The sequence below is a fragment of the Biomphalaria glabrata genome, chromosome 14 (assembly GCF_947242115.1).
Source record: "Biomphalaria glabrata chromosome 14, xgBioGlab47.1, whole genome shotgun sequence".
Taxonomy (NCBI): Eukaryota; Metazoa; Mollusca; class Gastropoda; family Planorbidae; genus Biomphalaria; species Biomphalaria glabrata.
Window position 1 is genome coordinate 36,208,484 of NC_074724.1, and position 27,620 is coordinate 36,236,103.

General features: G+C 37.4%; 1 protein-coding gene and 1 non-coding gene across 2 annotated transcripts in view; both read left to right on the forward strand.

The window, feature by feature from the left end:
- Positions 1–27,620, forward strand: part of LOC106061741 (kin of IRRE-like protein 1) — a 303,275-nt gene that overhangs the window by 75,278 nt on the left and 200,377 nt on the right. The window lies entirely within an intron of this gene.
- LOC129923016 (U5 spliceosomal RNA) lies at positions 27,003–27,119 on the forward strand. Its single transcript, XR_008774951.1, has one exon. It is a non-coding gene; the product is annotated as a U5 spliceosomal RNA (small nuclear RNA).

Sequence of the window (27,620 nt, forward strand, 5' to 3'; positions counted from 1 at the left end):
TGTTTGTTTCGTTAAATAAGAAAGTTTTGACTTGGAGACAAAGAGGCAAATATTAAAAACTAGACTTGACTTTGAGGAAGAAAATGCGAATTCTGTATGGCGATCTCACAGAAGGCATGAGAGCCGCTGGTCGCCCACTTTTACGTATACGGATGTATGCAAACGCGACATGAAGCTCTTCAAAATCGACACTTGCAGCTGGGAAAAAGTGGCACTGGATAGATCTACATGGAGAGCGAGCATAAGGAAGGGTCCCGTATTGCAGATGCCACGCACAACAGTAGTAGAAAGAAGGGTGAAAATGCAACGGCGCCTGGTGATCACATACGCCCAACCTACGATCGCAGCTGTGTATGAAGGATTGGCCTCTTTGGTCAAACAAGAAGTTGCAAAGGGAAAAGATCGTCTCTCGAGACGTAAAATGTGAAATGTAAACAGAATACTTCTGAAGGCTTTAGAGAGAGTGAGAGGCAGATTTAATGGACGTAGAGATTTAGCTTGACGACATTCGACAGTTGCCTTCGTTATTATTAAACGTCTTGGTCGACATTCGCTGTCAGCGTCGACTAACTTCTATTGTTGGCCTTTCGACTGTGTTATTAGATTTCGTTGTCCGAGTGTTACTTCCGTTTAGTTTATCAGCATTAGACACAGCGACTAACATCAACATGTAATAATAAGGTCATAACATCAGCTTGACCTTGGCAGTGACAGAAAGAATATCAGCTCATTGCTAACACCATAATACGAAGAAAATACGAAAATCTGAGCTTTGATATTAAGCGAATATGGAATCTATCTGCAGTAACGATACATCCTGTTGTTCTATTAATAATGACAACTGACCTTGCAGACAAATTCTAAGCCCTAAGCATTTCTAAGTAGATCCTTATTACCCGTCAAAGGGCAGTACTGCTGCAGACCTATCACATCATCACACAATCTCTAAGTGGACACTGTTAAAAGGGACTAAAGTGAATTTTGTTTCTCTTTAATGAAGCTCGACCCTGGCAGCGCCAGAGAATGAAAATTAATTCTTTTTCATATTAATAATATTGTTATTTTTTTTATTGCTAAATTTTCTCATTTTTTGATATCAACCGAAGAGGTGGTGACTAATGACTAAAGATAATGAACACTTTTAGGAAAATCTTTATCAGAGAGCATACTCCTACAGAGCTTTTACAGAATTTCTCAGTGGACATTCTAAAGGTACATAATTTTAGAATTATAGCAGCAGTAGTAACAATTCGTAATTCGCTATCTATGAATTTAAATCCTGTCAAAGTCTGAAAGTTTAGAACACGTTTTATTCTAGCAATAACAATCAGGAACTGCTGCTAGTTAGTGTTATGGTATCTAGAGTGTTGTCTCGAATGTGCCTGGTTCGAAACCTGTGTGAATGTTTTTTTTTGTTTTTTTTTATCTTCAGAAAAGTGTTTATCTTCGTTTTTTTTTAAATTTATTTGCTTACTATATAACGGAAAACCATTCAGTAAAGTTTACAATCTCGTAAAAGAAATATATCTAAGTCTATGTAGTAAGATCTAGATCTTGTAAGGAAATTAAAAAATTCGTGTTAAGAGTAGATCGACATGCTTGACTAACCATGTCAGTGTAATTTTCTCACTTGACTACTCAACGTACAACAGACACTGTCGCGCGGTCGTCTCGTCATGACTGACTGCAAGTAGAATATTAAAGTTCTAGGCTAGCCTTACACTGACCAGTTTGTTAGAATCAGTCGGACACACGATCTATTTACTTTTTGGGCACAGGGAGGGGTGTAGATGAAAATGTTTTTTTTCTTCTCAAATCGGTTATCCTAAAGATCTATATATTACTGTACCAGTGACTATCATAGGTATGGACTACAACGTCACTAAGCCTAACAGCCACTGTAAGAATAAAGCAATACGATTGGTCAGATCTAGATTCGCTTTTAGTATTGTTGAGGGAAGTGACGTATGCTTAACCTAAAAACAAAATATAAAAAAAAAACGTTTTTTTTTATTAGATGTCAAAAATTTACTGTCTAATTTATTAAATATAAATGTTTTTAATCATTTTAATAACAAAAAATGGTTAAATTGTTATTATTACAACTTTTTAACGCAGAATTTAAATATGTCAATAACTCAAATTTGAAAACCATCGGAGTTTCCCTTTATTGGAAAAGGCCATGCTTTACTGTGACGGTGAAAAACAAATCGTAAAATTGTCATCGGGTTTCTGAAATATTTATTTCTAATTCGATTCATTCTGAAATAAAAATGTATTCGGATATGGAATGATTTATGTTTGATCGTGTTTCTTCTAGTGATTTCTGTTATTGAAATTAGTGAAGTTTTTAGTAAATTAAATTTTCAAATACTTTTCTTTCGTTTTGGCTATGATTAAAAAGCGAAAGCAATATTAGTATAATTATTTTAAAGTTTGATTATTTATGCCATTTCTTCTTCACCTTTAAAAAAACAAACAAATACTTGTTTTTACTTTTCTGTTGGTTTTGCTATTTACGGTATAGTACATATATATAATATACACCAGTGGATCAGTTGTTGTGGTAAAATAAAGAAGAATAGAGATTCAGAGAAATGGCAGTGATAAATATGGAGAGAGAGAGAGAAAGAGAGAGAGAGAAAGAGAGAGAGAAAGACAGAGAAAAAAAAAGAGAGAAGGAGAGAGAGAAAGACAGAGACCAAATTTCAAAATTGTAAAGAGAAAGTCACAAGTAAGAAATGTAAATTCAATTAAAATGTAAATATAAAAAAACAAAAACAAGATGTCACCTGGGATACTTCTCATCTAAATCTGTTGACGGTACAAGACTTAACAATTCAAGTCTGGGGGATGTCTGAATGGTCATCGCGACATTTCTCCTGGCTATTAATTAAGTCTTTAGTACTCAGACCAGAAAGCATGACAACTGAATAAGTCTGGAGGCTTAGTGAGATATGACGTATAGTCTCAGACCCCACTCCTGGTTCTTAGATGTCTTCAGTCTCCAGTGTTGATCCTGTCTCTTGACTTTCTTTTCTTGTATAAAGTACAACTTGATTGTCTTCCAGAGACTAGGACTACAGCTTTATACAATAGTCAGCACCCGTTTTTTTTGTTTTTTTTTTTTGTTTTAAAGTGTAGTTGTTTTTCTATAGTTGCCGAATTCACTATTAATTTTAAAAAGTTCACTAAAGTTCTCCTTTCAGACCTTGTGATGTATAAGGCAGATGATGTAAAGGTCATCTGTTTCTATGGCCCACGTTTAACGAGGGTGCCATGTGGCCAGCACAACGGCCGACCGCCTTTACTAATGTCGGAGCGGACTCAGAGGCAACCCAAAGATCCCGAAATCAAAATCCCAGTCTTCGCCACGATTCGAACTCGGGACCTCGTTTCGAAAGCCAAGCGCTTTACCGCTCAGCCACCGCGCCTCACACTATTTATTTAAATACAGTAAAATATCTGTTCTTTGTACACGTTCTATTTCTATTTCCTTTTTTAAAAGACCTCTTGTTCTTACAGTGGTGGCCGAGTGGTAGATCACTTCGTTTCCGAGCTAAGAGGTCTCGAGTTCAAATCCCTGTTCCAATCCCACAATGTATAAGACAAGTTCAAAGTTTTGATATTATGTTAAACCAGTGATTCCCAAAGTGGTCTATATAGACCCCCAGGGGTCTACAAAGACTTCCAAGGGGTCTACGAAAGAGAAAAAATAAATTGGGGGTCTATGAGATGTCCATGGGGGTCTACGATAATGAATTTCATTTCATTTGTGACTTTAATTTTCACTCCCATTAATGTAATTATTTCCTACATTAATATGTAAATGTACCTTTAATCCTTTAAATATTTATAACTGCTATTCAAATGAAAAATAAAGATAAAGTTCAGAATACAGCCACAAAATCTCTCTTCGACATCATATAGAGAAGATGATGCCTTTGTGAGCGTCTTACAATATCTCGGAAAACACTAACGGTAAAAAATTGATTTTACCTGCCCTTGAAGTAGTTTTAAAAACTTGTATTACACACAAACCTACATCTGATATTATGAATTTTTTAAAGCAACAATACAGTTCAAGGGCATATCGGTGGTATAAATTATAACATTAAAAGCTACTTATGTAATTCTTTGCAAACGACATATATATACAGTTTCGGATCAACGGTTTAGCAGGCTCTGACAGGATGCCTAAGGGTTGCTTGCTCCTTATTTTTTCTCAGGGTTAACTCACAACACCTTTCCCATGTTTGGGTATAGCTGCAAAGCAGAGGTTTGAATTCAGTTCTTCTGCTAGGTGGGTAGAAAGCGCCCGCCTTTCCAAAACTTACTGGTTTTAGCGCCAGTTACTCATCTTCGCCCCTTCTCCTGTTAGTGAAAACAGTTCTGCGGACTCAATATTTGAGCCACACATGAAAGATCAAGAAATACAAGATAAACTGCTTTTTGTGAAAACGTTTACAAGAATCCCAAAAGCAAATTACTGAATTAATATTTAATGTTTCATAGAACAACAAATTCCTATATGAAACTTAATATCCGTAGCAACGGATGATGAGCCTACAAAAAAAAAAAAAAAAAAAAAAAAAAACAACTTCCAGTGTGTTTGATTCCATAAATATATATTTTGTTATTTTAATTGGTTTAAATTTAAATTTTATCAATCTGTATAACTTCAAATGTAGCTTTAAATTGCCTTTTCACTCTTAGACTCACTACAGTTAGACATTAGTTTTTAAAAATGTTGATGAATTTGCAAAATGCAATACAAGTAAACAGGGGGTCTACGGAAAATCAGAAACCATGGCAAGGGGTCTACGAGACAAAAAAGTTTGGGAACCACTGTGTTAAACGTATAAGGGCTGGTTTAAAAATGAGCTAATTTTTCTTTTACTAGAATTCACCCCCCCCCCCAATCACGCCTGTGTTGGGATTGTGCCTCCTTCTTTCTTTACCTCTCACTCCCTTTCCTGCTCCCCCCTCCCTTTTCCCCCCAAGTCTGTGTACTTAACGTTGACTGAATCCTTTCAATACATATGTCAATCAGTCCCTAATGCATAAATATACATATATATTCATAAATACATACACCGCATTTATTCTGCATATCTAATCACGGATTTTATATATTTATTGCGAACGTACAATTTGCAGAGCTCATATAAGGTGAACAATAGTATGAATAATGTTTTACTTTTAACGTAAACAATAGTTCTGCTCTGCTTTATTTGTTATGCATTCGAATATCTGGTTAAACGTACCACATTGGGATCCGTTCGTATATATTCTAATAACCGTCTGGTCTGATTAAAGGGAATGGACTATAAATATTTTTTCTTTTTTCTATGTTCGCTCCAAATCTGGTCTGCTTTTAAACGGATTTGACTGTATATAATAGGATTTGATTAGATTATTTTAGTGTTCACTCCGAATAATCGGCTGTTCCAATTAACCAGATACGAGTCTATTTAGTATTTTTGTCGACTTTTTAATATTTAGTCCTTTGACGAAAGTGTTAGTGTTTAGGTCAAACTACTTGTAATATAATATGCCAAATATGGTAAGCGTCTTACTTTAAGCCAAGTAATTTGTTTTGATCCTTTGGGGGTTTCCCATATTGATCTGTCTCTAATTGAAGTGATTCCCTTATTTACATCTCCAACGCCATATACATTTTTTGTTTCAATTATCACCACACCATCAAAATTTTGATTTAAAAAAAAAAATTTAAACTTGTTGGGCAAAATGTTGAAATTAAAACGAGGGGAAAAAAATGAAAGGACAAAAATATTCGCCCTCGCTCTCCCCTCAAGTCTTGTCACTCCCCCCCCCCTTTTTTTCCCAGTGTTATTGAAGAGATTCAACGAAAGAAAAAGAGTGTCTCGTATAAAATCCAATTAGACGAAAAACCTGTCAATGTTTTCTGAAATTAATGGAATTGAGACAAACTTCTGGATTTTCATGTTGAGCTGAGTTTATACGGAGCTAAGAGCTTAGAATAAACGTGTAGCGTTTTTTTAAATACCTTTATACTTGTCTTATATTATTATCTTTATTTTTTTTTCTTTTTAATTTCTTTATAATGTAGACTCATTTTCTGTTTTCATTTCTATTTGAGATTTCAACTCAAAGCTTTTTTTCTCTTTATAAATTTCAGGATTTATTTACTTTGCTATTTCATCTTTTGTTACTTCAGTTCCGTATTTACCGTTAGAGTCGGGTTCGAACTAAATTCTTTCGTGTTCACCTATGGGTGAAGTCAGAGGCGTAGTGAGCATGGGGGATCGTAAGGGGGGAGCGAAGCCCCTGGCGCGAACCTGAAGGGCGCCACACGTAGAGAGGCGCAAAAAAATTATTGTAGATATTCTAGTTAGGTAATACATTCTACGGTTATTTGTATAATATTATTATTACATACTTTTCATTTATAAGCCTATATTTTATGTGGTGTTCATGGAAAAGTGGGTGGGCGCCAATAATTTCTTGCCCCGGGCGCACGTTTTGCTCTCTACGCCTCTGGATGAAATTTACTCTGTCTTTATCAATACAAGCGCCATTGCCCCACACCCCTTACTTTTGACCATCGCAAATTTTTTGTTCTGGGTACCCTTTGAGACCTAGCAATCTGCTGTGCAAATTCTGTAAAGAAAAGATGTTTCTGTGGCTGAGGGCTTACGAGGATGTCATGTAGCCACCACAACGATGACTCGCCTTTACTTTCCCCAATGAATTTCTGGAGAGAGTTTTAGTGTTCCATTTTAAGATGCACTGGTGCGTTCTGTTTTAAGATACACTGGTGCGTTCTATTTTAAGATACACTGGTGCGTTCCATTTTAAGATACACTGGTGCGTTCTATTTTAAGATACACTGGTGCGTTCTATTTTAAGATACACTGGTGCGTTCTATTTTAAGATACACTGGTGCGTTCTATTTTAAGATACACTGGTGCGTTCTATTTTAAGATGCACTGGTGCGTTCTATTTTAAGATGCACTGGTGCGTTCTATTTTAAGATACACTGGTGCGTTCTATTTTAAGATGCACTGGTGCGTTCTATTTTAAGATACACTGGTGCGTTCTATTTTAAGATACACTGGTGCGTTCTATTTTAAGATACACTGGTCGTTCTATTTTAAGATACACTGGTGCGTTCAATTTTAAGATACACTGGTGCGTTCTATTTTAAGATGCACTGGTGCGTTCTATTTTAAGATAGACTGGTGCGTTCTATTTTAAGATAGACTGGTGCGTTCTATTTTAAGATAGACTGGTGCGTTCTATTTTAAGATAGACTGGTGCGTTCTATTTTAAGATAGACTGGTGCGTTCTATTTTAAGATACACTGTTGCATTTCATTTTTATTAGTTTATTATTAAGTCTTTACAATTTATTTATATGACATCCTTATGACATTTAAAGTATTAAACAACATAGCCGTAATGAAATGCCTCTACTTCTGTACCACTATCTTAGCTTTATTCAACAAGATTATAGTAAACATTGAACAAGCACAAACACGTCTTATGTGACTGATTAAGTACACATGCACACACTCTGGACATGACCTTCTGACACGCTAGACACACGCAGGAAATAAACAACCCAGTTACGCTACAATCACAACAACGCCTACGCCACCACGACATCAGAATGGCAACACCATTGCACTTAATATTAAACAAATAAGACATCAGAAATGATGTCACTATGGCATGAATCAATATAAACATTAATATTACATCACTACATCATCAATTTCCCTAACACTACTTCATTTCTATACATCAATAGTGCATCGAGTTTTACATGAATACATTTAAAATCAATACATTTGTATACATAAATTATAATTTAAAATCCTGTATTGTTTCCCTCGTAAGTCTTTTAGATATAAAAGAAGGAGTCTTTGAAAGAAAAAAAAACTCGTTCGCCAATTTACATAAATGTCTGTATCTTCGGAGTGTCCTTTAGAATTCCCCAAGGTCACTCTTATCCTTGAATTAGTTTTTTTTTTCCTTTAAATTTTGCAGACGACATGTCTGAAAAGGAAAATAAAAAAACTTGTATAAAAAAAGAAATGGAAGAAAGATAAAAAGAAAACAAGCTCTTTATTTAGATTTGTTTCGTTAAAAAATGATTGTAAAGATCTAGCATGTTTGAAGACCCCGGTTTAAACTTACAAATTACGGGATGCAAATAAAAATGCAAGTCTTTGGAATGTGGTCTTTCCGTTTCAAAAGTTTTGTTTTACACATTTATTTGGAACAAAATAGTTCATTGCTTGTGATTGGATGAATGAATGGTCTGTATGATTGTACCGTTATATTTGTATGATATTTTATATTACTCGACCAAAAAAAAAGACTGGCGAGCTAAATGATGGTCTTATAGAGGTGTCCCACAGAAACCGTTTTAAGGACCAGCCTAGGTGCCAACTTGCTTTAACTGACATAGAAGAGAGCAGACGTAGACGGCGAAAAGAAAATCTAAATCGACCACTGGCAGACAATGATTATGCCTGCGCTATATTTGGAAAAATATGTAGGTTGAAGCTGGGGCTGTGTAAATACTGCATTCCTCAATAATGAAGTCTCCAATGAGATTCGAACACAGGACCACAGGTTCGGAAGCCAAGCGCTTAACTACCAATGAGCGATGGAATGATTATAAATTGTATGTATTTAATTAGTGTGCTTTGTTTACATAGCTAACTTCTCTTAGTAAAAGTTTGTTTTGTCAGTAGTGATCCCACCTTGAGAAACGACTATGGATTTATCCTCCACTCTAAAGCGTGACATTTAGGAACTAAAGGAGACAACTTCTGTTTCTTTCAGTAGTGACCCCCACCTTGAGAAACGACTATGGATTTATCCTCCACTCTAAAAGCGTGACATTTAGGAACTAAAGGAGACAACTTCTGTTTCTTTCAGTAGTGACCCAACCTTGAGAAACGACTATGGATTTATCCTCCACTCTCGAAGCGTGACATTTAGGAACTAAAGGAGACAACTTCTGTTTCTTTCAGTAGTGACCCCCACCTTGAGAAACGACTATGGACTTATCCTCCACTCTAAAAGCGTGACATTTAGGAACTAAAGGAGACAACTTCTGTTTCTTTCAGTAGTGACCCAACCTTGAGAAACGACTATGGATTTATCCTACACTCTCGAAGCGTGACATTGAGGAACTAAAGGAGACAACTTCTGTTTCTTTCAGTAGTGACCCCCACCTTGAGAAACGACTATGGATTTATCCTCCACTCTAAAAGCGTGACATTTAGGAACTAAAGGAGACAACTTCTGTTTCTTCCCTGTCATCATTTGTTTGTCTGGCACTGTCACAAACAAGGACACCTCTCTCTCTCTCTCTCCCTCTCTCTCTCCCTCTCTCTCTCTCCCTCTCCCTCTCTCTCTCTCTTACTGTCCAGCCCTAACTTTGTATCCTTACACTATCCTCTCACTGCTCTGCTCTCTCTCTCTCTCTCACACACACACACACACATACGCTGGTTACTCTGCCCTTATTGTGACGTAAGACGTGTGTTTCGGTCAGCGCACTCCAGTCTCCAGGGCCCGCGCGACAAGAATATGTAGATGCAGGCCACTTAATCCACGCCTGGGCGGCTCATTGCCCGGGAGACGAAATCTATCATCAGTGATTTTTAAGAAAGCTTTTACCAGTGTTTCAAAAGAGCCCTCGCCAGATAAGCATGCATTCTCTCGTCCTCGTCCTACGAGCGGATTTTCTTTTCTCACGTTCTCTCACTCTCTTTCTCATTATCTGTCTGTCTCTCTCTGTTCCACTCTTTATCTAGTATATCACAGACGTTGATTCAAATAATAAAAATAATAATAATAATAACGTCCTTCACATTTCATGTGTCAATGTAGTCACGCATGTTACTCAGTGACTTAAACTTCGTTATTACTTTTCCTGGCTGATTCAGGCAACCCGTTCCATTTTCTAATAGCACTAGGGAAGAAGGAGCACGTGTACGGCTTTGTCTTAGCGTATGGAATAAGAAATGTGCCTCTTAAATTATATGTCTGTCTGTCTCTCTCTGTCTCCTTATAGTTTCCCCTCACCACTTTTGTTATCTTTTAGTTGTGTATGTGTGTGTGTGTGTGTGAGAGAGAGAGAGAGTGAGTGAGTGAGAGAGAAAGACCAATCGTCATCATAGAAGGTCTGAACTTTGACCTGCGACGTGGCAACGAGCAATTGGTCTAAACTGGCCCACACGTTGGGATGTCTCAGCGTTCGTGCAGTGACGTGGGCAGCCAAGGCTTGAAGTGTTTCATTCGAGACTAATCGCCATAGAAGGCTTCAGCCTGCGACCTCACGGGTCAGTGTTGAGGCCTACTATATCAATGGTTTCGGCTCATTGCGCTATTAGAGGGTCAATTAACACAATTGTTACTTTTCAGAAGACCTACAATGCGTTTATAGTTTCTTGAATATTTACTTTAAAAAAAATAAAAAATTACTACTTGCTATATTGTTTCAGAGGATGTTTACTGTATTAGATCTATTTCGAGTTCAAAAGACCATACTCGAATCATTTCTTTTAATCCCAATAATATCTAGTGTCTTCTCCCCAACCCCTCCCTTCCCAATCAGTTAACACAACCTATGACCTCTACTGGCCCTACGTAAGTCATTTATTACTCCCCCAGATGACCAGCATAAAACACACACCCTCAACACACTAAACACACACACACACACACACACCTGGCTCGTTACTCAATCAGCACGTGTCGTGTCCAACACAAGCCGCGTCCAACACAAGCCGCTGCTCCGGCCTCGTTGTCAGTGCATAATTCATGACATGGAATTAACCTGTGCTTCATTTCAGCCCTTCTCACTATCAGCGCCCCCCCCCTTTCCGACTCCCTCCCCCATCACCTTTATTTACAAACACCCTACAAACACATATTGTCTGGTATCTGGCTTGTTTGTATTCATCCGAAGTTTGTTCCTCCTCCCCCCCCCCTCTTGTCTTGTTAAAGGCCCAGTCAAATGAAACGCTTCTGGTTAGCAATGAGAGCGCCCTGGGGCGCCTAATTGACGCAACGGAAAACGAAGAGCAAATGTACAATGAAGAATGAGATGAACAAATCAACGACACAAGTGACCCCCCCCCCCCAAGGCGTCGACAAGGAACACTACATCATAAAGTGACCCTTTTGTTCAACAAACTCTCCTATTTAACTTTGTTCCGCTGCCTTCGGGTAAATTAAAAATCGCGAACATATCTAGATTGTCGTATTCACTTTCCAATGGGGGATATAAATCTAGATCTTTGTTCCCCGAACTTTCAAAGCAAAAAAAAAAAAAGCTTTTGAAATGGGAAGAGCTCCGCATTTACAAATTTATCTCTCGATAATGTAGAAGTTATTCCCTTATTCGATATCAAATAAAATTATTAATTATCAATAATCAATTGACTAATTGGTGAATTTATTAATTGATTCATGTTTTGTTAGGTACAATAAATAATTTTTTTATGTTTTAACTTGATCCGAGATTGGGGTGTGGGAGAAATATCGTGTAAAAACCCAACATATTTAGTCATATCTGTGAAAACTGAATAATTAATTTCCCTACTAGATATCAAACAAAATAATTGATTATCAGTAGTTAATTGACTAATTTGTTAATTAAAAAAAAAAGGGAATCGTGTCTTTTCTATCCCAATAAATAACTGTGCAAAGTTTCAACTAGATGCGAGATTGGGTGTGGGAGAAATAACGTGTACAAACTCTTTACTAGACAGACATAGCTTTGTAAAAATCGAGTCCAATGAATTGATCCTCGGCGGCTTCATCTTGTAAAAAGTAGAATTCCCATTAAAACCTTTCGCTCTGTAGGACAGATGATGTAAATGTCATGTTTCTGTGGCCCACGGTTAACGAGGGTGTCATGTGGCCAGCACAACGACCTACCGCCTTTACTTTTGCCAACTAATGTCAGGTACCCGTTATAGCTGGGTAGACTCTGAGGCGCCCAAAGATCCCAAAGCTACAAATCCCAGTCTTCACCAGGATTCAAACCCGGGACCTCCAGTTTGTAAGCCAAGCGCTTTACCGCTCAGCCATCGTGTACGTTGGGCAAATTTTCGACGGGCCGGAAAGCAGTCGCTGGTCGTAGTTTTACATCACTGATATAAACATTCGAATACATTAACTGTATACAGTGTGTTGATGTCCTACAATTGTATCACGATGCTACGATAGCAAATGATAGTTCTGACGCTTTCATATTTAAATATTTTATTCTTTATTTTAGTCTTAAATTTCTGATTAAATATTTACTATATTCTATGCTTCAATTTAAAAAAAAAACGCGAACCAAAACTCCATGGCCATAGTTCATGGTCTTCAGGGCTCGCAAAGACCTTCCTTCAGGGAACAGTAACAGAAAAAAAAAGAAGAGAGACAACAAAACCCACAGTCAAATGCAACAGCATGAAATGGTAACATTCTGTCCAGTTTTGATGCATATTCCTGTGTCATAGTGATACCTGGTCGAGTTACATACGCCTTGAGCTGGCGTCACGACGAGCTATAGTTCGAGCCCTATGCGCATCCATCACCTACCGTCCTGCAGGGCGTTTGGACTTTCACGTTTGTGAAGGGACGTCCATAATTTATAAGACAAAACAAATATCGGATACAGGACGTTTTTATTTCATGTTTGTACCATCTCTTGCACACTTTAGCTTTTTGACCAGACAACTTTTTAGTCTGTGAGTGTATACTAGCAACTAACAGAACTTCGTTTCTGTTTTGTAGTGCTGGAGGGGGGGGGCAGAGGGATGCCTAATTGGCTAGCGGTCAGCATTTCATTATGCACTTCCCCGGAGGGAGAGTGAGAGAGAGAGAGAGAGTGAGAAAGAGATGGCTAAGATAAGCCTACATAGAAGACAATTATGTTTTTTCTTTTCTGACTGCCCACTATGGTATTAAAGAACAACAAGATAGATACCAGAGACATAACTAACAAGGAAATAGATTGGTAATCAATCTTTCCTCTTAGATTTGTAGCTTACTTGTATCTGTACTTAAACCAATACATTTATGGTGATACCAAAATATCTATGATTAAACCAAGACATCGGACCAAAGGAAAGAACATTCTAACACGACCAAAACTTGATATTTTATAACTGTATTTTTTTTATTATGCTATACAGAGTAATGTAATACACACATCTATATTTACATCGGTCTAGGCTCCTTTTTACCTGGCCCCTGACAGCTGTTAGCTTGAATCAACAGTTAAGGGAAATAAAATTAAACTTGTATCATTGAACAACGAATGTTAATAAATTTGGCTCCTTCTGTCTCGGAAGACAATGGAAGATTGTTAACAAGTGTTTAATTAACAAGTGTTTAATTAACAAGTGTTTAATTAACAAGGTGTTTAATTAAATGATGAGTATTTGCAATAATATAATAATAATTATGACATGGGTTGCACAATGAATCAATGAAGTTGCCTTTACCTATCCCTTAGTCTGTCAATCCTTTGGGGAATCACACGTGAACTATTGACCACCTTCCTCCATTCCTCTTTTTTTCTCTTGCCTTGGATAGAATCTCTTTCAATGGCAGGCCCCTATATTCTTTTATGTTGTCTTCCCATCGCTTTCTCTGTCAGCCTCTTTTTCTTTTTTTTCTGGTACTGCTCCCTGAAGGAAGATTGTTGCGAGCCATGAGGACCTCTTGATAAGGACATACAGTTTTAGTTTGCGGTTGTTGTTGTTTTGTCAGGAAGTTATGAGGTCATCGTGGGGCCTAATTGCCATTGTAATCTGTCACATCCGTAACCAAACAAAACTTTATTCAGTCATTTGTAGAAATGACACCTTAGATAACATGCACATCAACCTTCAGGCACACCAATCTTTTGGCTTTGCACTGGGCGCTACAGTCAGCCCAGCACAAAAAAAAAAAAATTCTTTCAGCTAACTCCGAAGCTGGCTCCATGCTGGCTCCTCGAGAACAGTACCGCCCAATAAAGGTTCACAAAGCGCTAACATACAGCCGCAAGTTAAATGACAAATGAAAGAAGGATTCGCGTTAACAAAAGTTTCACAACAGCGCGAAATCCATTGACGGTGCTAAATTGTGCTGCTGCACCTGAGATTTGTTTGTGTTTCACGACATCTCTGTGTATCAATATCTCTCTTTGTCTTATTTTCTTCATCTTTCTCTCTCTCTCTCTCTTTCTCTCTATTTCTCTGTCTCGCTAACTTTCTTTGTCTTAATATTTCCAGTTGTCTATTGACTTCTCTTTGCCTTACTTTGTCTCACCACATCTCTTTGTCTCACTGTCTTACTAAGTATTTATATTCTTCCCTCAATTTGTCTCACTAACTCTCTTTCTCTCTTTCTCCGTTTCCCACATTGATAGATAACTTTTATGATATATGTCGTTGCGCGCGTGTGTGTGTGTATTCCAATATCTCAACACCCTCATATAACTTATATCGGAACATACACAAAAAAATTATTCTAACATTTTTTTTTCAAGTCACTTTTTTTTCCCCTGTCGTCTGCATCTTGATTTCATTAGATTGTCTGCCCTTGTACACCTATATTTCAACAACAAAAACAGGCCCTCTTTTTTTTTTTTTTTACTCTGTACGTAAAATCATCCTCTACATTAAATGTATCTTTATAAATGAACACAAGATTCTAATCACATCTCGATAGCTTTTGCACAACACACGTTAACACGTATACCAGCACATGCAAACACACACACTTACAAACACAACTACGCGCTCAAAGCAAGAAAGGAATTACAAAATATAGCCTTCCCCCCCCCCCCCCCCCATCTTTTTTTTTCTTCTCCATGTCTATTTAACTTTGTCCTCCCCAAAAGTTGCCAGGACACCAAAATGCTAGACACAGTTTTTAGGAACCATTTTTCTTTTATTTTTGGCTGTGTTTGGCCGGTGTTTATCTGTAGCAAACCCCTATCTATCACGCTACATTGAAGAGATCGCGAGGTGGGGGCGCGAGGGCTGTGAACACCGTTTATCGGAACTTCACACTTTAAAAAAAAAAGAGAAAAAAAAAAAAAGGGTCCGTCTCCGTGTTAGATGTGAGCAAAGCAAAGGTTTAGAGGTTTAGGTTTCTGGAGGTTCGATATTCTAAACATTGCTGGAGCCTTGCACGGGTTAATGGGAAGTTGCTTTTTTTTTCTCCCCTTCAGGTTGAGTCCGCGCTGTTTTAACCGAGGCACGACTGTAGTTATTTATTTTGGGGGAGGGGGGGATGAGGTAGAAGTGATGGGAGCCAACCCTCCTTCAGCCGCCATCTTGGGCAGTTAAGGAAAAACTTAAGACAGAAGAAAAGGATTATTGACAAAAGAATTGTTCTTTAAACGATACGGCAACGATAAAGTTTATTGAAAAAAAAAATAAAAAGAATAAAAACGGTTGGAAACGAAACAAAAATGTTTGAAACAAAAAAAACATGCAAATTGTAAAAAAAAAAAAAAACACAACCTTACACATGGGAAAGAACTGTACATTTACAGCCATATATCTCAATACTGTAAACTTATTTCCATTTTCTATATTAAATAAAATTAACTAATTAATTGGCGAACATTTTGATTGATTAATATTTTGTTAGGGGTAATGAATATTCATGGGAAGTTTCAACTTGATGAAAGAATGGGAAGTGGGGGAAATAACGGACTGTACCAGACAGAAGGAGAGAGTCGTTATAAGCTTTGTTAAAAAAAAAATACTGTTTTAGACTGCTAACTATATGATATGGTTCAAATCCTGAGAAAAATATTATTGATATCAGCATAATAAATGTGTTCTTATCATTCTTGAAATGTGATATTGCCATATATTGTAACTGGTTATTTGCAGTTAATAAGGACTCAGTTGCTTTCGTTAACCCAAAAATATATCACAAAAAAAAACCCAGGCTCTATGAATCTAAGTAGTCCACATTCAGAGTTGTCGTCCATGGTTCTAGAAATATTTTCTAAAAAGTAGACTCATTGGGGGAGGGGGGGAAGACTGTGACAGGTGGGGAAATGTGATGTGTGTTTGGCGCGTTTTATGTCTAGGGGATGATTATTTTTAAAGCTATCACACACCAACCTATCAGCATATGAATCGGGAGCAGACACGCAACGAGACGAAGCAATGAAAGATAGATACAAAAGTTAAAATAAAGAATATTTATTTACATAAATATACATATAAGGATAAAAAGGGGGAGGGTTTGCATCTATCTCTAGTATATTCTATGTTTAATCATCACTCTTGCACCTAATAAGAGTATGTCACTTTGTCCTCTGACTTAGCTGGTATTCCTGTTGATGTCGCAGCTGGCTGTGTCCTGGCTTGAGGTTCTGCAGCTGGAGGTGGCGCTCTAGCGGATAGAGGGACGCCGGTGATATAGTTCTTGTGGAGTCTCAATCCCCAAAATCTAATATCTGTAGTGGGCACAGTAGGGCGGGTGGCCGGCTACCGTGGGCACAAGGTTAATGCGGGCAGAGCTGATCTGCCGTGGGCAGCGTAGTTGACAGGATATGTCCAGTGAGTTGCAGAGGGTTGGCGTAGCTATGACGTCTCGCACAGACCTGAGTCCATAGGGACGTCGCACCTAATAAGATGACAGGTGGGCTGTCGAATAGGCGGGCAATGCCGATAGCGCCAAGTAGTAGAGTTGAGTAGATCTCAGTAGGTGCAGCGCTGAATAGCACTAAGCACATAGGCAGTAGTTGAGTGGCGTCGAGTAGACACTGAACAGCAAATAGCAGATAAATAGGCAATAGGCAGACACCTGAGGGAGGCTGCGGATAAATAAAGACAAGTTAGGACATGTCTCTCATACATCTTATCGATGCCCTCGACTGAGGTGCAATCGTCAGATTGGTGAAATTGCTTTAGAGCACAATGAGGAGATGATGACAAATGGGATTTGGAAAATAGATGGCAGATAGTAGCATTATATAAATGTACATAAAAGGGGAAATTACTAATATAAAAATGTACATAGAAGGGGAGATAATAATCTCAAATGAACAACACAGGTGGATAGAGAAAGAAAAGGGGGGGGGGGTTGAATTGGGCGGTGGTCAGCGACCCAGATGATTGTTTACATATGACCGTGGGTCGAGAACAATGGAGCGCGCTTGAATGGTGTGTCCGTTCAAGCGGCGCAACTCTCATTAGGGTAAAATGAGTAAAGGGGAGATAATTCAATACATGGGAGATAACTCATATCTCCTTTCTAAGCCCAGTATTAGTGCGATAGTAAAATCATCAAGGCGATCAACCGAGATAAAGGAAATAAAATAAGGTGTGCAAAAATATACATGGTTGCATCAATGATCAATTGAGCAACGTAGCATTAATAGATTAATGCAATACTAAAATATATACATAGCACATGTTTATGTTTTCTACTTACGCCAGTGAGAAATACACAATGCACTAATTAAATATAAATGAACTAAGCAAAATACACATGATGATATCCAATGGAAATAGCACAAAAGTAATTAAGATGGAACTTGTGATTAAGTTCGGCTTACCACCAGGTATTCCTCTAGGAAAAGGAACAAATGAAGCAGTCCAGACTCGATAGCTCAGCTCGATTGAGAATGAAAGAGTCTGATTTGAGTTGGTTTACTTTATATAAGCCTGGAAAGTGCGGGCGGACACAGGAAATGCCCTAGGCTAAGTTTTATCTTACACGTGGGTGGATTTGACTCGAGGTGGGAGCCGCACCTTGGAATATCACGCGGTGTGTTGACCAGGGTAATCTCTTAGATCAAAGAGAGACGTGAGAGAAGGGGGGGGATTAGGATTAGCTTGCATTCAAACCAAGGTGGTGTCAACCGCGACCGTCCTTCAGACATCCGGCGGGCAAAACAAAAGAGATTGTGTGTTTACCTTTCCCCGATCAAGGGCAGATAAATGAAAGGACGCGCCTTAGCTATCTCCAATGTGGTCAACTAAGTCTAGCCTGGAGAGGAAAAGGTGGCGCGGGTGAAGAAATTGGGGTTAGGACGGGGAAATAATTAAAATAAAATAAATAAATAATGAAAAATAATAATTAATGCTGTGATAATTTAGAGTGACTCTGACAGCGAGTTTTTGACTTGTCACAGGGACAAATCTAAATTGCATGCTACAACACTTTTTTTTTCCGCCAAAATTTAAACGCTTATGACAGACAGGTCAACGTAAACACAATACTTGATTGAATCAACGTCTATACTTAACGCGTGACTTAAACATTCAACTTCCACCAAAATGATCTAGGACGCATCCCAGCATTCCCTCCTGCTTGTGTGGGAAAAAAAATCAACCCATACTTGTTAATGGAAAAAAAAAAACCAAATTTAAACTGTAGTTGAGGGTTCATATCGAAGGGGACATCGCTGTAAATAGAATAAATTCTTCTTCTCCTCCCGCCACCCCCTACTCCTCCTATCTTTCTTCCAAATCCAAACTCCTTTAAATATTTCTCGCGACTCCAAGTGATTCGCGAGGAAGAAAACATGACGAATATAAACTACAATTTACGAGTCGAGAATCTTGTTGACATCGGCCTGATTTCCGTTAGATTTTTTTTTACCCTTTTTTTTAAATACTTTATTTGCTATAAAAAAAAAATAACATAATTTGTGTGTGTGTTTCTGTTTGTGTGTGTGTGTGTATGAGTGCGGAAGGAGTCAGCACTCAAGCGTGAGGGAAAAGTTAACTTACTGTAAAGGAATAATGTCCGGGTGGCATTTCTTCCACGAGGATTTACATGCGAGAAAGAGCCTTGGGTTCAAAGTGCAAAGCCAGATCTGTCTCCATGTGTGTCTGGGACCTCATGTTGACACGTTCTAGACACATCTCGGAATAATCTTAAATTGGGAAAAAAAAAAAAAATGATTTGTATGACAAAAATTGTAGGTTGTTTTTTTTTTTTTTTAGTTTATTTCTGTAAGGATTTCTGGAAAGGTGAATTAATTTTTTTCTGCCGGAATATATGGGGGGGGGGGGATATTTAATATTCCAAAACATTTTATTTTGATACTAGTCTTTACATTATGACTTGTTGGGGTGAAGTTGATACAATGGTGATAGTGTGTTTACAACATTGACGAATGGTGTTGTTATCTTGAGAAGTAAAAAGTAAAACAAACGAATATTCATATTTAACTACAGTAACATCTTTAGTAAAAATCACTAAATTTAGAAAGCCTTCAGGATAGAAGACTCAAAAGTAAAGTAGCAATTATACATAAAACATTGAACCTTTATCTTCAAATACAAAAACAAAATCTAACAAAATACTCAGAAATACAAAGATAAAGGCACATTCCTCGTTCCATATGCTAGGACAAATTTGTACAAATACTCCTTCTTCCCTAGTGCTATTAGAACATGGAATGAGTTGCCTGAGCTAGCCAAGAAAACCAGTGGCTTAGCAGAATTTAGGTCATTGGTTAATTGTTAATATGCATGACTAAATGCATTACGCGTAGGACGTAATCATCTTCTTTTTTGAAGTAACGTCTGTATCATATAAGATAAGATAAGAAGAAGCTTTGTCACTAGGTGCGTCGTGCAAATCCATTGGTTAAATTGTTAAGTTGCTCGAGTCAGGAGTCGAACTAGAGCACTCTTGTTGGTAGCCAAGCGATATAAGCCTCTCGGGCTTAAAGCCCACAACTTATAACGAATGAACAACGAATGCATTTATGTTTGCGCTTTCTTTATTTTCAATCTTGTTGAAGACCTGTCTTGCAACGGCCATGTTTCTTGACTTTTGTTTCTCAATATTACTTGGACTGTTTGTTATTCTGCTTGTCGCCCTATTTATACACTTTGTCATCCACGGGGCTGAGGGCTTTGCACCGGGGTTTTATGCCTCCTCATGTGGCTGGTGAGACCTATGCGAGCCCGGAATGTACGGCTGTACCGTGACCATTAGCCGTGATTAGCCTAAGCGCTTAACCTTGGCCTCTGACGAGTGATGGCGTAGGCCGCGCAGTGGTCAGAGCTAAGGCTTTGTATGTCGAAGGCGCCGGCTGCACACTGGGCAGGTTATTCCAGCTGGAGCTAGTGTCGTTGGTCTTGCTTTTCTTCTCTGGCGTTTTTCTTCTGCCAGCGTTGTTCTCTTTTCCTCAGCAATCTGTGCGCCAGTTTTCACAGCGCGACGCCATGATGCTCTGTCATGTGCTTCTGTCTCCCAGGTGGCTGGGCCTATTTATTTACACAACGACTGGTCAAGGTCTCGCTCGACCCAAAGCTTCGCTAGACGTCCAGATTTTGAAACTAATATTGTTTTTTAAAAATAATCTTCTCTAACCTACTTAAATAGTCTACTGACGATGTGCTGTCGAGCGTGACATCTGCTTTGATATTTTATTTTTTGACCTTATTCTACTTCCATCTCGCCCTCCTAATGTCCCTTTTCCACCGCAGTTAACATCAGCAGTAACTAAAAGACGGACTACTTCAGCCCTAATCATTACTCTTTTAATGCTCACAATTTTTTGTAAAGACCCCCCCCCCCTTTTTTTTCCAACCCTCTCTTTCCTTCAAATACATCCACCCCCCCCCTTTTTTTTTTTTTTTAGACTTTATTAAATCTTCATCCATGGAAAATGGGCTGTAGAAAGACGGTTTGATCAATGTCCTTAGTGATCAGCCAACAGTTTCTTGAAGGCACTAAGGTTAAATCCGGATAGTCATTCCTTGACCTTTACTGGGGCATTCACATTCTACTTGAGACTTTAGTAGTTAATACAGTAAACAAAACAAAAAAATCTGTTAAAATGTTCAATTTAGAAATGTTCACATAATGTTCAAATTGAGGAAATTGTGACAAGTCATACAAAAGTTTAAGGCAAGATCGATGTCATATCTGCAAGAGAGAGAGAGATAGAGAGAGAGAGAGTGCAGAGAGACAAGGTTATAAGATAATTAAGTTATGTAAGTTTAAATACTTGTACATGCTTATTTATTATACACTGTAACAAAACACAGACGAATATAAATACGATTAATTACAAAGGACATACAACATCAATGATGGATTAGATATTGGCTACCTGATGGTGCGGTATGCGCGTTGGACTGTCGTTCGGACTCCTCGATGGTCCCAGGTTCACACCCTGCCCGCTTCCATCCCCCGTCGTCCTGCGGGAGGTTTGCACTAGGAAGTAAATTATCTCCAACTCTGAAGGAACATTCGAAACATGTCAAACATTTGACAAACAAACCAAAGGGAGGGAATTAAACAACTTCACCTGTGTAAGTACATTTCTAAAGTTCTTCTAGCGACAGATTTATTTACGTTTGTGAGTATTTACACGCAAGATTATCAATACCTAATAAAAGTCGATTGTCGGTAGATATTTCAATCCATTCTCGCTCAACATATTCACCATTGAAGAGAGTTTTTACTCCTCCGTTCAACGTCACGTGACTTTTTACAAACAAAGGCTCATCTCTTTTCCGTTGTTTAACTCCCCCTAGCGACTTGGAAACCTCAGTCTCCTCTCCCCCCCCCCCCATCTCCTGAGTTGCATCTTTTAGAATTAACTTGCGCGAGCCACTTGAATAATGAGGGAGACTTGTTGCGCGCCCCTCCAGCCGGAAAATCGCTAATTAAATCGCATTTTGTGGGCACCGTGCAAGATTGTGTTCCTGTGTCCACTATCTGGCGCACTTCCGGTTACAAGACATCAGACGTAGATGCTATAAGAGGATGAGAAAAGGGTGTCTGTCTCATAGTGTCTGTCTCATAGAGTCTTCATAGAGTCTGTCTCATAGTGTCTGTCTCATAGTGTCTATCTCATAGAGTCTGTCTCATAGTGTCTGTCTCATAGAGTCTGTCTCATAGAGTCTATCTCATAGAGTCTGTCTCATAGAGTCTGTCTCATAGTGTCTGTCTCATAGTGTCTATCTCATAGAGTCTGTCTCATAGTGTCTGTCTCATAGAGTCTGTCTCATAGTGTCTGTCTCATAGAGTCTGTTTCATAGTCTGTCTCATAGAGTCTGTCTCATAGTCTGTCTCATAGAGTCTGTCTCATAGAGTCTAGAGTCTGTCTCATAGTCTGTCTCATAGTCTGTCTCTTAGTCTGTCTCATAGAGTCTGTCTCATAGAGTGTATCTCATAGTGTTTGTCTCATAGAGTCTATCTCATAGAGTCTGTCTCATAGAGTCTATCTCATAGAGTCTGTCTCATATAGTCTGTCTCATAGAGTCTGTCTCATAGAGTATGTCTCATAGAGTCTGTCTCATAGAGTCTGTCTCATAGTCTGTCTCATAGAGTCTATCTCATAGAGTCTGTCTCATAGAGTCTGTCTCATAGAGTCTATCTCATAGAGTCTGTCTCATATAGTCTGTCTCATAGAGTCTGTCTCATAGAGTCTGTCTCATAGAGTCTGTCTCATAGAGTCTGTCTCATAGTCTGTCTCATAGAGTCTGTCTCATAGAGTCTGTCTCATAGTGTCTGTCTCATAGAGGCTGTCTCATAGAGACAGAGAAAAAACAACAACAACAAAGCTCATTTGAGTGAAATAGTATTAATTATGTAAAATCTGTCCTTTGATTAATTTTTAATAGATCTAAACTAATACTCAAGAGTACTCTAGACTAATAATAATAAATGTGTGCGATTCGAAATGTTGTTATTGTTTTTGTTTAGCACAGCTTTCATTTTCACTGCATGATGGTACATACACTTTTATGGACCAGTCAGTTTGAGGAAGGAGTTATCTGGAAGAATGCTTTGAAAAGCTTTTTTTTTTTAAAAAAGCCGACGTGTTAGCCACTGAGCTACCGAAGGGCTTATAAAAAAGAAAGTTTTATAGTTTTTTAAAAGTCTAGAGCAGTGGTTCCCAAACTTTTTTGTCACATAGACCCCATGCCATGTTTTCCAGTTTTCGGTAGACCCCTTTAACTTCAAATTTGTTTTTCTTACAGATTCTAGGCCATATATACATACACATTGATGATATTCAAATTAAAATGAAGTAAAAAAAATAATAATATGCATTACATGAATTGACTAATAAAAAAAAAAAACAAAAAAAAAAACTATTGGTTGAAAAGTTTGATAATAAAATTTCCATATTGAGCTTCAATTTAGGTTTAACATTATATCTTCTCGATTAGATAATGTTTGACTAAGTTCAATTTGGAAAATAACAACATTTATCCTGTCCAATGCATGCTACATTCATTTAATCCTCACAAGAAACACTGAGATTATGACCTTGTCGCAGCAAATTATCCACATTAAATTTATGAAAGAAGTCTGTTAAATAGACTATGTCAGCTTCCCGCTTATTTTTTTTGAGCCATTGATCAAAAAGTAGTTCTTTTTGATTTCTTGATTCATAAAAAAACGAAAAATTTGATAGTAATAACACGGGCAAGGTTAACTAGTCCAGCTTTATTTTTTTAGAAGTAAGTCATTTGCAAAGTAATTACATAAGAACCTTTCAGTGTCCTAACTCATCTGACCATTACACCTTTGAACTGTATTGTTGCTTAACAGGAATATTTCTCATGATATCAGATATAGGATTGTGTAAAACAGGTTGTACTTCCTCAATGGCTGGCAAAGTCATTTTTTTTGCCTAGTGTGCAGTTTTCTAGAGATTGATAAAGTAAAATATTGTAAAATGCTCACAAACCTCTTTTCTTTTGTGATGTTTAATCAAACTTTTTTTCTACTCTGGGTCTATTCTGAACTTGAAGTGATCCAAAGTATTTCAAATCTGAATCTATTTTATCATGTTGGCGTTGTCTTAAATGATGTTCCAGATTTAATGGTTTCATAGTGACATAACTTTAAACTTTATTGCATAAAAAGCACAAATGTATTTGCTTGTTTCACAAGGACGAAATGAAGCCATATTTCTAATTAACAACACTGGACTTTCTACTGTTTTAGACTCGGCCATGTACAATATTACTTTCATATAGACAAAATTAAGCTATTTAAAAAAAGATGTTAAAATTTCAAAATAAAATCATTCGACTTAACATAGTTACAATTCAAATGATTAACTAAGGCACAAATCATTAATGGGAAATGAAATCTAAAGTCTCGACATGCTTAAATGAGATCCACTATCGTAGACCCCCATTTACAGGTCATAGACCCCCAATTTATTTTTTCACTTCCGTAGACCCCCTGGAAGTCCTCGTAGACCCCTGGGGGTCTATATAGACCACTTTGGGAATCACTGGTCTAGAGTTTAAAAAAAGTTAGCAAACAAGTTAATTCTCTACTAAACGCTGATCTCACCTTAGAGTAGTGCATTTCCTATATGCAGTACCATTAATCAGTGAGAATTACTTGATTAAAAACGTGGTTATTTTTTTGTATTGATTTATGTGGTGTCAACGTCAATGAATAATTGTGCAAAGTTTCAACTTGATACGAGAATGGGAAGTAGGAGAAATAGCGTGTTCATGTGTTCAACAAGACCTACAGTGTTAGTTGATAATTACTTTAAAAAATTGTGTATAAAATGTATAGGTTATGTGTAAAATTAAAGAGATTGTGTACAAATAAATATTTTCTTTTAAAACTTCTTATAACACTTTCTGTGAGCTTACAAATTGTAAACGTGATTGGATGCCCTATAATATGGACAATATATTATAAACGATTAATAGAAGCCATACATCTGTTCGATGTTGCTCTCTATCGAGGCAGAAAAGAGATAAATAACTTAACTCTTTCTCTCCTGTTTGACGATACCATCGTTGATTTGACTCTATTAAATTAATTGTAGTCATTTTAAAAAGATTAATTCGTGTCATACACTATGCGCATGTATTCTCCTTCAGTTCTATACCAAATAAAACATTTTCTGTTAACAAAATTATAGAAGTTTAATCATAACAGGGATGTGAACTACAAATGAAAATAATAATTCCGTCGGATCATGGAAAATAGTTTCGGAGAGAAAGAGTTAAGCCTATTTTATGTTGTTGTTTTTTTTTGTTTTGTTTTGTAGCTGATGAATGCCTCGTAGCCCAAGCGTCCTTTGTTTTACTTGGTCCGGCCAGGGTCACATATATGCACGTTTATTACATTTTCTATACAGTCGTTGACCCCTGCAGCAGTATATCTTTGGTTTTGTGTAATATGAAAGTTGCACTTTGCAATCGTCATGAAATACTTATATCATGTATATCGGTCTTATAACCCATTTTCTTGTTGACAATAGGAAGATGAGGAACACACTATAAGTTTTAAATCGGGTAGTTCAAATTAAATTTTTAAAAATTCGTGTTTGTTTTTCTCACTTTAAACTTATATGAAATCTCCTGTCCATTTCAACTCTACAGTCTGTCTGTCTGTCTTTTATCTACATTTTTTTTTCTCATTTTATACAAGTCTTGCAAGCTTTCAAATCTTAATTTCCCCCCTCCTCCCTTAAAGTCTAAGAACAAAATTTGATTTGCGTTAAAATTTGTTCCCTTCGCTTAAATACGTTCAAGTTTGCTTTTTAAGTCATCCCACACAGCTAGGCTCGCGCATACACACACACATACTTTGAGCACAGACGCACGCACACCTACTCGGAAAAAAAGATACACACACGCGGACTTTTTGATAGAGCCGCCATTACTTTTGATTTTCTTCCCACTTCCGGTGGTCTTCCACAACATTAAGAAAGAAAATGTCTTTCGATGGACGATAAAGTATGTCTGTGCGTCTGTCAGTGCGACATCTCCATTTGTCTGCTTCAGATTTTAAACCCAACCCCCACCCCGCCCCGCTCCGATGTAGCTCGTTAATAGGAATGTGTCAAAAGTAGGTCAGCCGGAGATAAAAGGTTGAATATCTTTTAATAAAGTCATCGCCTGGCCAACTTATGGTGGCAACCGCGTCATCCTCTGCTCTAACGGTTGTTGTTTTTTTTTTTACTTTTAGTATTTGTTTCCTTTCTACCTTTATTTTTTCTTCTTCCTTAAGTCATGCTGTCTTTCCTTTTCTTTTTTTTTTTCTCACTTTTTTTTCTCTTTCTATTTTGTAATTCTCTTTTTGTCCTGTAATAGATACATAAATATTCCATATTCTACATCAGAAAATTTTTGTTTTGTTTTAATATTAAAAGGAGAAAAAAAAAGTCTATTTTTTTCCTTTAATGTTAGCGCTTGAGAGTCTTTTCCTTCTTTTTTACCGTTCCTCTTATTAGCTTGCTAACTCTTTATGGGCGCACTGAGACAAGTGCTTGGAAACTGGACACTATGTGGATATTTCGAAAACAGTTCTAACGATTTTCCTACACATTTGACAGTTTTATGTTAAGGAAAAAAATACTATCTAATTGGCGACACAGTGAAGCCTGTAACAGAAGAACTTGATTTTGCAAGCTTACTGTATAAAGAAGAAAAAACTCCATGCAAAATTGAAGCATTTCAGGAAATAAATAAAATGAGTAATTAGTAATTGGGTAAAGAGTGAAATTAACTAATAAACGGTCCTGAGCAATTAGCGCACCGCTTTTAACTTCTTATTTCAATTCCTCTTACTGGCTTGCAAACTTTTCATGGGTGGAATAATATGTCAATATATGTGTAGACTACACTGTAGTCAATGTTTGCGAACGCTCGTAAAATAGTTTTGTGATCTTTAATATTATAAGAGATAATAAATAAGAATAATAACAAAAGGGAAAGTATCCAGAAAAACAAAAATTAATCGCCCTTGGTAAATGGAAGGGAGAACAACTCTTGCGTTACTACCTATAGGGTGAAATACTTTATTTATAGTGATCAAGCGCAATAATAATGTCAATTTTTTAAAAGTACTAAACACACATTAACGTTTCATGAAACAGTTCTACTTTGCACAACGCAAGTTACGGAGAATTTCCTTGCTTTTCAATGATCCTAGGTCAATAAATGCATATGACACAAACCATATTTTGTATGGAACATTTTACATCGGGCCGATTACACCTCATATTTCTTTTCACTCTGGCTTCACTTCCCGACGTTCAAATCCTTCGCCTTTTACTAGGGATTTCCGTGCAGAGGAGCATTACAATGAGTCAAAATCTCAAATTTTTCCAGCCCTACTCTGTGGGGTTATATACTTGAAAAAGGACGAATGGCACTAAACCTGCAGCTAATATGAATACTTGAGTGTATACACAAACATGACATTCTTTGGATTACATTTCCTCGTGAATGCTTCGTTTGTTCAAAAAGTATGCCCTACACTGGCTGGACACCGTACGGGTTTTTGAAAAAAAAAATAACAACCACAAAATATCCAAGAAATTGGTCAATTTTGTGTATATCTTTGGTAATAAAATTACAAGCTAATTGGCCACACAGTGAAAAATCTGCTTAGACCATTATCATGTTTCGAAATATAATCCTCTTAAAATTTGGCAATTTTTATGAACATGCTATCATTAGATATTCCGTACTCGACTCAAATGTTGCCTTGTATTCAGTTAAGAGTTGAATCAAATAAAGAGACGTTTATGGACATTTTGCGCACCATATTTTTTTTTTTACTTCTTATGACCATTTTTCTTATTAACTTGCTAAGTCTTCATGGGCGGACAGAGACAAGTGCGTG